Source organism: Bactrocera tryoni, chromosome 1, assembly GCF_016617805.1.
Source record: "Bactrocera tryoni isolate S06 chromosome 1, CSIRO_BtryS06_freeze2, whole genome shotgun sequence".
NCBI lineage: Eukaryota > Metazoa > Arthropoda > Insecta > Diptera > Tephritidae > Bactrocera > Bactrocera tryoni.
This window is the reverse complement of record NC_052499.1, coordinates 80,205,857-80,218,465: the sequence shown is the minus strand read 5'-3', so window position 1 is coordinate 80,218,465 and position 12,609 is coordinate 80,205,857.

Below are 12,609 nucleotides of genomic sequence, written 5' to 3'. Positions count from 1 at the left end.
TCTCTTTCAGAATGCAGCTGCGACAAACCGCGTGTTCTCCAATACTCTAGTGCACATTAGCTGAAGGTCTGTAAATATTGTTGGACCTAGTTAATAAGTCCTTTGATCCAGTTTTATAATACATATTAACTCCATCTAAGGAATCTTGTGGTTTTTCCAACTCGTATCTTTATTCGTTGCCGAAAATGTTCCTGTGACTGGGAGACTAAATGAATATCTCAACAAAGAAACTGACGGATCTGCTAATACTGCTCTATTGAATCAGACCTGGGAGTTGCTGCAGCATCAGCACTCCACGTTCGCCTTGATTACACTCATCGTATTCTATGCCATCATATTTGTGGTTGGTGTGTTGGGTACCTCAGCACATGCACTAATTCGTAAACAAGCCTGTAGAACGATATCACAAAAGCTGAGGAACTGGCTGGTATACATTTCTAGAGATGGACAACTCAGCTTGTCACACCGATAATTTATATACAACATATACTTTTTAAAGTATCCCACATTTCCTTCAGTGTGATTTGCAAACTTAGCTTGCTCAGGGTATAAACTTTGCAGAAGCTATCAAAGTTTTTGTAAATAAAATCTTCAGTAAAGTTCATTCTGTTTGGCAGTAAATAAACACTTATTTGAAAATTTGTTTACTTGCTTAAGTGTTTTGTTATGACCATTTTTTAATAAACACACACACATTCAAATATCTACTTGGTAATGCAGTTTATGACTCTTCCGCAAGTTTGGTTTACTTAGATAAACAATTTATAGTATGAAATATATTTCATCATATACTTACAAATTTTATACATTTTTGAGGGTCTTCATTAGAACATTTCACTTGTTTAACAACTTAAAGAATTTTGAATGGAGTTGCTGTTGCTTGATAAATAAAAAATTCATGAGATAATAATTTCGTTGATATTTATTTATGAAATTTCGAGATCTATTATTATTATTATTTCGTTTGAGCAGATTTTAGGTAATGGTTGCCATTTGGGTATCAAATTCGGTGGGCTTAAATATCCTTTATGTTATATATTCCTTTTATTTTAGTTACACATGAAGTTGTATACAGTTATTGGTATCTCAATGCCTTTCCTTATGACGATGTATAATTGGAAGTGTTTTAGCGAAGACAGCTACCAATGTAACCTACATACATAGCGATATGTCATCCATTTCCGTAAGTGTAAGCGATACTGCGTACTGACTAACGACTTTACTTTGAGCTGACACTTATCATTTGCGATTAATGTATTTTTATATTTTCATAATGTATCTTTCTTCACTTCACCACTGCAGTAGACAATTTACCACGATATGCGTACAGTCTTAATAATGTGAGTTTGTTCAGCAATGTTTATATCAGTAAATATATTTAGAATTTCCACCTATTAGCGCTTAAAAATATTGAACATTCCATAGGCATTTACAAACTGCTTCCCACAGATAATTTTTCGCCTGTGAAAATAGGTGAAAAACACGTAAACAAATATAGAACGTACTTAATTCAAGTTCTCTCTAGCCCAACCTCAAACCATTCAATGGGTTGCGGTTCAATATGCCTAAATAAACATTTACATAATTTTGTGTTAACGCTAAAAACAACACGCCCACTCAAGTCAGTTAATGTGACACAAAGCAGAAGGCGCTCCCTGCCGCAAACGCTTGCCATATCGACTCGAAGTGGTTTTCCCTTTCTTTGTACAACTTATCTACGTACATACGTGGAAAGCATATATGTAGGCATCGTCAAGCACGCGAAGCCAAATTCAACAAGTAGGTGCGTAATCTATTCCCACAGTCTAAAAGTAAAAATATATGCTTTCCACCTTCAGACAGCTGTGCTATCACCAAATTTAATTTTTACGTTGGCAGACAGACAGCTGGGCTGGGTTAGAATGTGATTGGCTATTTTTGCTTGTGTTGTCAAATCACGACATGGCTCAATGATGTGTTTAACTTGTGGATGTCAACAATAATTGAGTAAATGTAAGAAACATGGCGTCCTTTCAGCATTATCGAAGCTTCCCACCACTTTGTTCCAAACCAATTTTATAATTGAGCCTTTTGCTTTATAATTATTTTGTTTTTCATAGGGGAAGTAAGCTTGTTGTACTGCCAAATTTTATAACAACGAAGTCATGGTTTCTTAGGTAGATTTGTTCTGAGCAGATCTTTGTTTTACACTAACAATTCTCTCTTCGGTTCGAACAAATAAAAATTGAGACATGGAATCGCAACTATACTGTATCAACAGTAAATTGTACAACTTTTCTAATAAGTGTGACTGCGGTAACCGCGTTAGGTGCCAACGCAGTTCTACATCAAATGGTCGCGACATTTGTTGCATTATTACTTTTAAGATGGTGTGTACGAGGTCAAGCACAGCATAACATAACATAGCAGAAGACGCCAGACAACGGTATCTTGTGCAACGCCGCTGAATTAATGGAGCGCAATCACTTTTCTTGCCAATGACACTCGCGAATGACAGCGCAAGAGCAAATTATTTATAAATATTTTTTATTTATGTACATAAATATGTTTTTCACAGATATCGAGTAAAAATAATAAATAAATATCATGGTATGGTGGAAAAAGTTAATGGCACTGTAGTTTTTCACAACAATTCAAAGGACATTTCATAAGTTTAATATCTTTGCCTTGCTTATGTTGGCTTGAGTATTTACGTCGTTCGATTGTCATAGAAATATATCTAAAAATGTTATGCTTTTGCAACATGTTGATGAAGAGTATAATAGTTTCTTCACTTGACGGTTGCTTATAGCAAGACAACTGTTGGCTAAAAATTTTGAAAATGAGAAAGATAAAGATTTTCAAACTTTCGGGTGACTCTGTACCACAGATATCGGCCAATGTGTGAGTTATCTCAATGAAAATGAGAGACTGTGTTTACTCAAAAAGTGTATATTTGTGCCTAAATTGCGAAGGACGTGAACGGACGTCCATATAAAAAACATATAACTTCCGGGGACTTTACTCCATATGACTGGTGATGGTATGTGAAGTCCCTAAATGATGCTCAGGGAACATTTCATGAGTATGTGGTATGTTAATAGAATATAATATTCAAGAAAATCAGGTCGCTACTACCCCAACTCCAATATAATTTATATGTATACAAACGTTGTAACGAATATGTCGGTCAGTGTATGAGTTATATATAGTATATACATATATGTACTATATATATATATATAATTGCTTAGATTCCGATCATCTGGTTAACGACGTTTTGTACCTTAAGGCATTCCCTTGTCTTTGATTCTTGCAAGTTGCAAGAGCATAAAATGTTTGGTTGTACCCGAACTTGGCCTTTCCTTACTTGTTTATGGCATATCAATAATGAGAAATGCTGAATATAACTGTAAAATAAATATTTGTGTAGAGATAAAAAGTAGCATCGGGTTAGATATTTGTGAAGGTCAAATATGCGATGACCATTACATATGTAAGTTCAATGCCGCATTCAGCCCTCTTCGTTCACAGAATAAATATGTATGATTAGCTGTATATTGAATGTTATATATCATTGTTATCTTTGCCGAAGGCTAATAATTTTTCATTACCTTCTTTCGACGAAAATTGCAATGAAACGACACTAATGTCAATATTATTTCTATTTCGTAAAATTATAATAGTTTTCTTGTATAATAATAGTATAGTACATTAAATTTGAATTACTCTACTAATCTACGTTGTAACTATATATATGCGTATGTTAGAATATACATATGTACTATATATCTCTCTTCTGAGAAGGTCAAATGTGTTTTCAATTATGTTCGTGGACTGAACTGAAGTTGTGTCTGTAAAAGTTTAATAATAACATGAAATCAGCGTGATTTTCACAACTAAATATAACTATATGTATAACCAGTATTCTAATTTGTGACAGTAGTTAAATAAGTACGGAAGGGTTAAAAACGGATGTAACCGAAAATTTCGTACTCTTGCAACTTGCCAGGATCAAAGTCAGGGTCTAGGCCAAATTTTCCCCCGATTTCATCTATTTTCGGTACAAAGATAAACCATTATTACAAAAAAACCGCTCTCTGAACTTTATTAAAATAACTCAAAATACTTGCATGCGGTATTCGGATGTACGAAAATATTTCTCTTATGTATATGGGAATTATTGGTCTAATTCATGCATAGTAGTATCAGAAAAAAAAGTCTCTCCCAATTTAAATAATATATATAACTCACAGATTAACCGATATTTTGGTAAAAAGTTCGGAATCGGAATTTTGGTCTACATATTCGTACGATTCGTATTAGACACCCAAGTTCTCCACAGTAATATGGGGAAACTATACAGTTGGTACCACAATCACAAACTATTCTGGAACATCACAAAGTGTTAAATCTGTCATGCTCATGATTCCACTCTCGAACGCCAGCTAACTATAACTTAAACAATGACACAATAAGCGAAGTCGAGCACGGTATCACATACAACATACTACGAATTGACTTTCAAAAGCATATTGATAAGATCACTCAAAATGCTTTGAAGGTTTTAGGTTTTATAACCAGGACATGCAAGGAATTCTCGAATACCGATTCATTACTACGTCTTTTTAAAACACTGGTTCTTTCTTTTTGCAAATACGGTACCGCAATTTGGTATCCGTTAATCCCCCCTTAGTAGTATGATAGCGATTGGCGTTTGCATATTTATACAAATAAATAAATATTCGGTATCTGGTCATACGCCAGATATGCCAGGTGCCAGATCTCTGAGGTGCTATTCACAAAGTTTTATCCGGATACATTTATTGGTTGATTTGCATACTGGAAAGAGAAAGAGTCAGATTTTGCTCATTTTCATTGTGTCATATAGAAATTTCATGATAATTCTACATACTAAATTTAGTCGAGATCGGTCAAGTTGATCCTGAGACATGGATTTTCCCTGAAATTTGGGCGGAGCCACGCCCATCATCCAATTTTGGTACCCCGGTTGCTAAAAAGTTCTCTTATATCAATTTAGGTTTCAAATTGCATGCCCTTGCCGTATTTATTCGTAGATTTCTCGTACTTTTAGTCGTTTTTAATAGAGCCAACGTCGGTGTGGGTGCTTAAATGACTTGTCCCGAACGAGTGAAGGTGATACTTACAACACATTGCAAGAGTATAAAATCTATTTCAAGCGCTGATAGAAAGTATGTAGACTATATAACAATACTAGAAAATGTTTGAATAATATGTAGCAAGCTTAAGATCTTTCATAGTACTCAAAGTTGTATGACCATTTGCTCCCAGTTCTATTCACTTCTGCTGTGCTCAATTTAGTTTTGGCTTAACTCACGTAAACTTAAAAAATGAGAGCACCATTTACCTGATTTTCTTATTATTTAAGAGCAGGAAGTTAATTAGAGCTGCATAAATATTAATCATTTATTAATTAAAAGTTGATTTGTTTATATAATATAAGATTTTTAAGAAAATTGCAATTAATTTCCTTTATTTGTAGAAGAGCACTATTTCTCTTAGCTTAGATTGAGACCATTCAAATAGTTTCTTAAAATGTGCAAACTCTTTAAAATAAAAAAAAATACTATTTAATTACATTTGACATCGGTTTCTAGGGTAATGCGGAGAATTCATTCTACCCAACAAAAACAACTACAAATAATAAACTTTCCACTTGAACAAATCGAGTAAATGTGCTCAACTCAAATGCACAAAACGTGTTCATTCAAAATCCTACAAATACTATTTTTACTGTTTAATTACTTATTTATGGTAATTATATTTTTGTGCCTTTCATGTGGCGATTTTGTGGCTTAGAAACGTTCATTTGAGACACAGCTCTGTGAACAATTCAAAAGCCGCACTAATTGCCGAAAAGGATGCAATAAGCTGACGATTCTTTATGCGAAAAAGGCAGAGAAAAGAGAAGGGAAAAACGAAATTAGTTAAGCTTGCCAAAATGGTTGTAAAAATGACAATAGAGAATGACGTAGCTAGTACACAAAATAAAATCAGAAACAGGGCAGAATATTTCGGGAAAAAGTATTTATTTAAGCGTAATTATGTATGAATAAATGAACGTGAAGGGATGAATGAAACAAATGTAGTAGATACTTGTAATGCAGACATTAAAATTCCTGCTTAGTACTTTGTTGGAAGAGCAATACGGCTTTGTTAAAGGCCGTACAACCAATGCATCGTTACCCAAAAAAATTGTGGTTTTGCTGTCTTCCGGTTTTATGTCAACTTTGTGTTTATGACAGCGTGGATGAATGAAACTGTGTATTAAGAATGTTGCATGAATGCTGTTAAATAGAAAGATGCCTATGAATTTGCGTAAGACATATTGAAGTTGTAGGCGATGGGCAACATTCTTAAGACATCGTAATTGATGTTGACGTCACATTTGTGATGATTTCATGCAAAACATTTTCATTAAAATAATCATAAAATTTCGAAAGCAGAAAATGACAAAACACAGTAAAGTGAACGTATAAATAGATGGGAAGCTCTACAAAGACTTTTATATCCAATGCATGATGAAATGAGAGAAGAATTCTGGGAAATATTTAAGTCTACTGCTTGAATGAGAATATTTTAGTCATATTAATGGGTGTCACATATGCAGGCATGTAATTTCTTAATTAAATTATACATAAGTTAAAAACTATATATTTATTGGTGTACCGTAGAAAGCATGTTGGGATATTCCAATCTTTTGTAAAATAAAAAATAAATGACGCCAAACATAAACTCGACATAGCACACGTTGGGTATAGTTTAAGCTTTGGGTATAAATATAGTTAAGCCTAACAAAAGCTATTACGTTTACAACTTAATAATTGAAAGTTTTATGCACCCTCTCTGGTGGCGAAGAAAAGCCTATTAATCCTTGCATTATGTCGACGAGAAGCCCAAACTGTAACATAATGATAGGGACCGCAAATGACGCCATATATTTTCCCGTTCATTTGACATTTCCCTTCAATAATGGCCCAGTCAATTGGCCGCCTCGGTCGTGCTATTTGACGCCATTAGACTATTCCCTGTGGAGCTACGTCAAGTCTCTGGTCTATGCCAACAAACCAACGACGATTGATGAACTTCGTATGAATATCGAAAGTGAAATTGCTGCAGAATCGACCAATTTATGCTTGAAAACTGTCGAAAATTGGGTTCAATATCCGGACTTCCTTAAAAGTGCGCGTGGTCATCACGCAAAAAAGTCGAATTTAACATATAATGGCACCAAATGTATTTTCCAGGAATAAAGAATTGATATTCCAAAATGTTTTTGATTTATTTAAAAAAAAAAAAAACTCGTTAATTCTATAAATAATTATAATTGTGTTGAAAGTAAGTCAAGTCTGGGAACTGCTATTGACATGAGTACTACTGGCATAGTTTGCGTACGTCTGGCTGAAGTTCGGCCTTGTAACCCATTTATGCATAGAGTATATAATTAGGAATGAGCATATTTATATGAGTTCTCACATAAAAGCACAAACTTGAATGAAATTTAAATTTTTAAAATTGAAACACCAACATATATAAGTGCACCGGAAGTAACGGAAAAACAGCAAAAGTGTCCTCAATAAAAATGTTTATGGTTAAAGTTCGACGCAACATGCAGGAAGGATGTCAAATGTGAGGTCGTGTGCAGTTATGCACTTTGTATGCTCTCAGCTATTGTTTTATTTCATTAAAAGAGGGTTTTTTGGTTTTTGCAGCTACTAATACCATATGCGTTAAGCTTGCTCTTGAGGTTCTGCTCGGCTACAGGTTTTTATATTAATTTAATTGCCATTTCAGCCAATTTAATAATAAAACAAGGGAGGGTGAGAACTTTGCCTTTGATATGTCTGTTAATTGAATGTCTCTTTTCGTGCCAAAAATTTGATTAAATCTTGAAACTTTTTCGGTAAGTTTACAATTTCGAAGTATTTTATTATAAGTTAATTTTAATATATACTAAATAACATCCGAAATGTGTACTGAACGAACATATTATATATAAGCATCTTAATATATTTTACAAATAAATTGTTATGATAATCGCTGTCTCGAAACCTGTTTTATACCCATAGTCTTTTAGGCGAAGTTATTTAGAATGATCCATAGAATATTTCCGACTTACGTGTTTTTTCCATTTTCTTGGTTCCCTGTAAATCAACCCGCTCTAATGTACATAATTTTCTCCTTAAGCAATTAAGATTCATCGGGTATATTCGAACGATAAAATTACTCATACGCACTGTCACTCTCTTTCGGAACGAGGTGGCAATTTTTATAAGCCAGAAACCAAAGATCATTTTCTTAAGATAAACTACTCACTTTGGCTCTTATATTAACTATTGTTTCATCAACGAAATGTGAACTACACCAAACTCCCCAAAAAAATTTGCTTTGTAAAGCTATTAAGGGGTTAGGTGGGTAAAATTTCAATAAATCTTTTTTTTTTATTTTTTCAAATTACATAATATGATATGTTTGGAATATTTTCCACAAAGTTTCAAGGCGATCGCAAAAAAAGTGTAGGCGATAGAACCTTTGGCAGAGCGACACTTCTAGTTAGACCGTTCGTCTGCTTCAATCTTTGATCGTGTTTTTCTCGAAACAACGTTATCAAAGTCGGTGGTCACAATTTCTCAGAAGAGGGATGTTCCTGAAATTTTTTACTGTTCTTTTAAATAGGATGATGTCGCGATTGACCGAAGAACTTTTTTTTGAATTAAAAATAATTGTTTCAAAGCAACTTATGGCAAAAATTAGACTTAAAATTATATTGTTTTGTTTCCAACTTAATTTACTTAATTTTTTTTACTAACCGATAAAAACTGATTTTGTTATTTTAAATAATTGGTTCGTCTGTTATGCTGACCACCGCGAGACGATGTTCTTGGGCGGTCCCTTTGGATATTTTATGAAAAATTCACAAAATGCTTTTAAATGGTGCTCATTGATTTGCTCGAAAGTTGTAATAAATTATTCCATTTATTATATGACAAAATTGGTGGCATTTCAGCTTTCAAAACCCAATTAACCCTTTAAATTTCATTTTAGACTAGAAGCCCACCCTTGGAGTATTTTCTTTCACTTTCATGTCATGTGAACTATTTGCAGTGATTTGCAGAGCCAGCCACCATCTAACGAAGTGACAGCTAGGCAATACTCCCATGTATTGAACACAGAAAAAGTGGCAGCTAGCAGTTACAGTTGCCTGTCAGAGATTCTGTATGATAAATTATAGCGATAATTCGCTGTCGTCAATGAATCTGTTCATGACGATAACGGCGCTTCCAAAGACAGTCTTGCTCTTTTGTTAATTTTCGAGTATACCAATGACGTCTTTTGCATTTCATAAGTATTCTTCCACTGAGCAGCGATTCTAAGAGTGACAAACTTGTCAAATTTAGCTAAGATATCCACAACTGTTCAACGACTGGAAAGAATTTAGACGCACACCGATAAATTGGTTAGAGAAGAAAGAGTGCCACCAATAACAAACTGCAGTCGATCACATGTTGTGGGGTCCTTCAGCGCGTGGCGTCGGCTACAAGCACTTACATTTAGTCACATAATTTATTAACAAGTTTATTGCACTTTGCCGCGTTACCCAAAGCCGAAGAAGGTGTACACTAGATATGCTGTGAAAGTTCATAATTTCAATTTATAACTTTTTGTTGTTTCTTTCGTAGACGCAAATGACTTGTTAAAACTCATCGATGCATTATAGAGATTAGAGGGCGGCGTCAGTGTTTTTTAGTGTTAACGGTGTTGCTGAAAAGGCGCCGGCTTTCAAAAGAATGTTAGTAGGTATGTATTATATATACATCCGTACGTATATGAAAGCATTTATGTGATTAATGTGCGACAGATTTGTTAGATAAACAACAACACTTAGAGTCCTGCTTGACGCTAAGGGGCATAACCAGTTGACTGAGCACTTGTCAGATAGTTGAGGTTTACATATTTACTCGGTGAATGCTTCTGCGATGAAGATGAATTTGTGCGAAATTCAACGACCTGCCAACTGGTTGCCACTGCATCTACACACATACATATATATATTTATAGTGGGATTAGCACGCCAAGGAGCGTGAAATAAACGTGTTGGCATTTATAGAGCAACGTCAACAATTTCGAGCGTCGAGCTTTAATGTGTGTGTGTGCTACTTTGATACTTTTGTACTTGATTTATTATTAAAATATAAGTCTGCCACTTGTCCAGAGGTATTTACAGCTATATAAATATGTAAAGGATCCTTCTCCTTTGAGAATTTTAACAATTTGTTTGGAATTTGATAAACTCCGTTTAGGCGATTCTCGGTCTCTAGAGACTATTTCTTAAGCTCGCGATGATGTCGCATGAAATACAGAAGTGTCGCTAATGAAACATTTGATAATAAGGCGAAACTAATAATATTGAAAAGAATCTAGCAGTCATTCAGAATAGAAACTGCATTCAAAGTGGTTTCTAGAAAAGGATAGTTTAACCTAAAAAACAACATCATTAATAATGTTGCATGCATTTTCTTGATATAAATGCTCTAACGGAATTTTTGTTATCAAGATGTCCCTTTCCTTTCTTGATTATGAATAAAGAAAGGTAAGTCATCCTCAAGGTTTCTCATTTACATAAGTGTTCACAGACTCGTGAATAAAATTCTTGTTATCTCATATAGTGCTGCGAGTATACTTCCTTAAAGAATTTTGAACAGTATTGGCTTAAATCGCTCCAATGAGCAAAAATATTTTTTTTTTTCATCTAAATATCAAAGAAAAAGTTATCGAAAAAACACTGTCTTTCAAATTATGAAATGCAAAATAGCAGAATATCACTTTTCATGATAGGTGACGACGTATGCATATTCACCCAATATTTTTGTTTTATGATAATTTTCAATATTATTAAATTCATTTTGAGCATTTTTAGTACACGTTTATCTACAAGCTGACGTATGTATACATAATGACAACAATAACAAATTGCTACAAAAATTATACATGTATCACATAGTTCACATTGTTCCTATTGACCACAACAAAATATAGATATATCATATACAAGTATATAAGTTGATTGGGCAAAGTACAGTGCCCCTCGGTATTGACTACTTGTTACATTCACTAACGGACAATACACTATGGTATATAACTATGATATATTGTATATGTAACTAATTTCAACAAAAAACAACAACATGCCTTCCCTCAGACAAAAATATGTCCCTGAATGACTTTTTCTAGCATTTTGCTTTCAGGGGGTACTCTCATGTGAACGCATACATTTTATCACTTTTTAGGAACTTTTTTTTTATGCGACAACAAAATTCAATCATTTTAATTTTTTAATATATTTGTATTTGTATTTTGAAATGTACAAAAACAATTTTTTTTTCGTTTTTTACATTTTTAATTTATTTTTTGTTTTTTTAATCAAAGTAGTCCCCAACAAAAAAAAGTAGGTCACTGGTCATGGTGATAGCGGCTGTTCATGTTGTCTGAAATAAAAAAAAATCGAATGCATAATTATTCAGTAGTTCTGCGGCTATCGTCCCTAACAAATATGCAACAAAACAAATGTCGAAATTCAAAAATAAGTCACGAAAATCTTGTCTTTTTTCGTTAAAAATCGTTAAAAAAATATGAAAATATTTTCGGAAATAAACAATTCTGGTAGGGACGATAACTATAAATGAGTAGAAGAACATATGTAAATTTTAAAGCAATCGGTTGAATACTTTTTTTTTAGGACCATTACAGTTTCAGAAAATGATGATTCGAGAAAAATGCGCTTAGGAACGTTGCAGCTGCAGACTTGTCACGGCGCCTGGTAGACAGTCGCTTACGTCACGTCGGCGACTATGAGCTGTAACTTATCAAATACTATGAATTTCGGTCTGAATTTTTCACAGCATGTTTTCAACAGGTTTTAATGTCAAAATAAAAAAAAATCGATTTTTCGAAATGATTACATGAGAATACCCCATTCAGTGAGGCATTTATTAATAAATAAGCCACTTAGTTTCACGTCAAAAATGCTATGTAACGGAATAAGTACTTTCCATACCTCTAAACCCTTAAACTTATGTTCATATTTGAGCATTTCAATTTCTTAGAAATGTTGGTTGGGTTTCTTGTATATTACATACCCCTATTATTAACTTCTTTAATTGTTAATTATGAAAGTATTCTTAGATAAATACATAAAGAGTAATGACTCATACTTTACTCTCTTTATTGTATTTATTTCGAATTAAAAAGGAGTCTTCAAAAGGTTGCACGTGGAGAATGATGAATAAAAATTTAAATTATATTTTTAATATTTCCACACTGCGCAAACATCTTCTTTTTCTTTTTTTCAAGAAATTTCTGAATCAATGTTATACTATACTAATATGTTCATACTTCGGCGCAGTCAATTTTTATTTTAGTTAAACTGGAAACGGTTGCGAGCGATTGTCTTTTATGGCAAGTAAATCATCGACTAAAATGTTCATACCTGAAAGATATTTCCAGTAATGACAATCGATAATTTGTTGGCAGTGGTTGGCTGTAAAAGCCATATAAGCACGTTACTAGCGCTAGAGAACTCGTATGCGC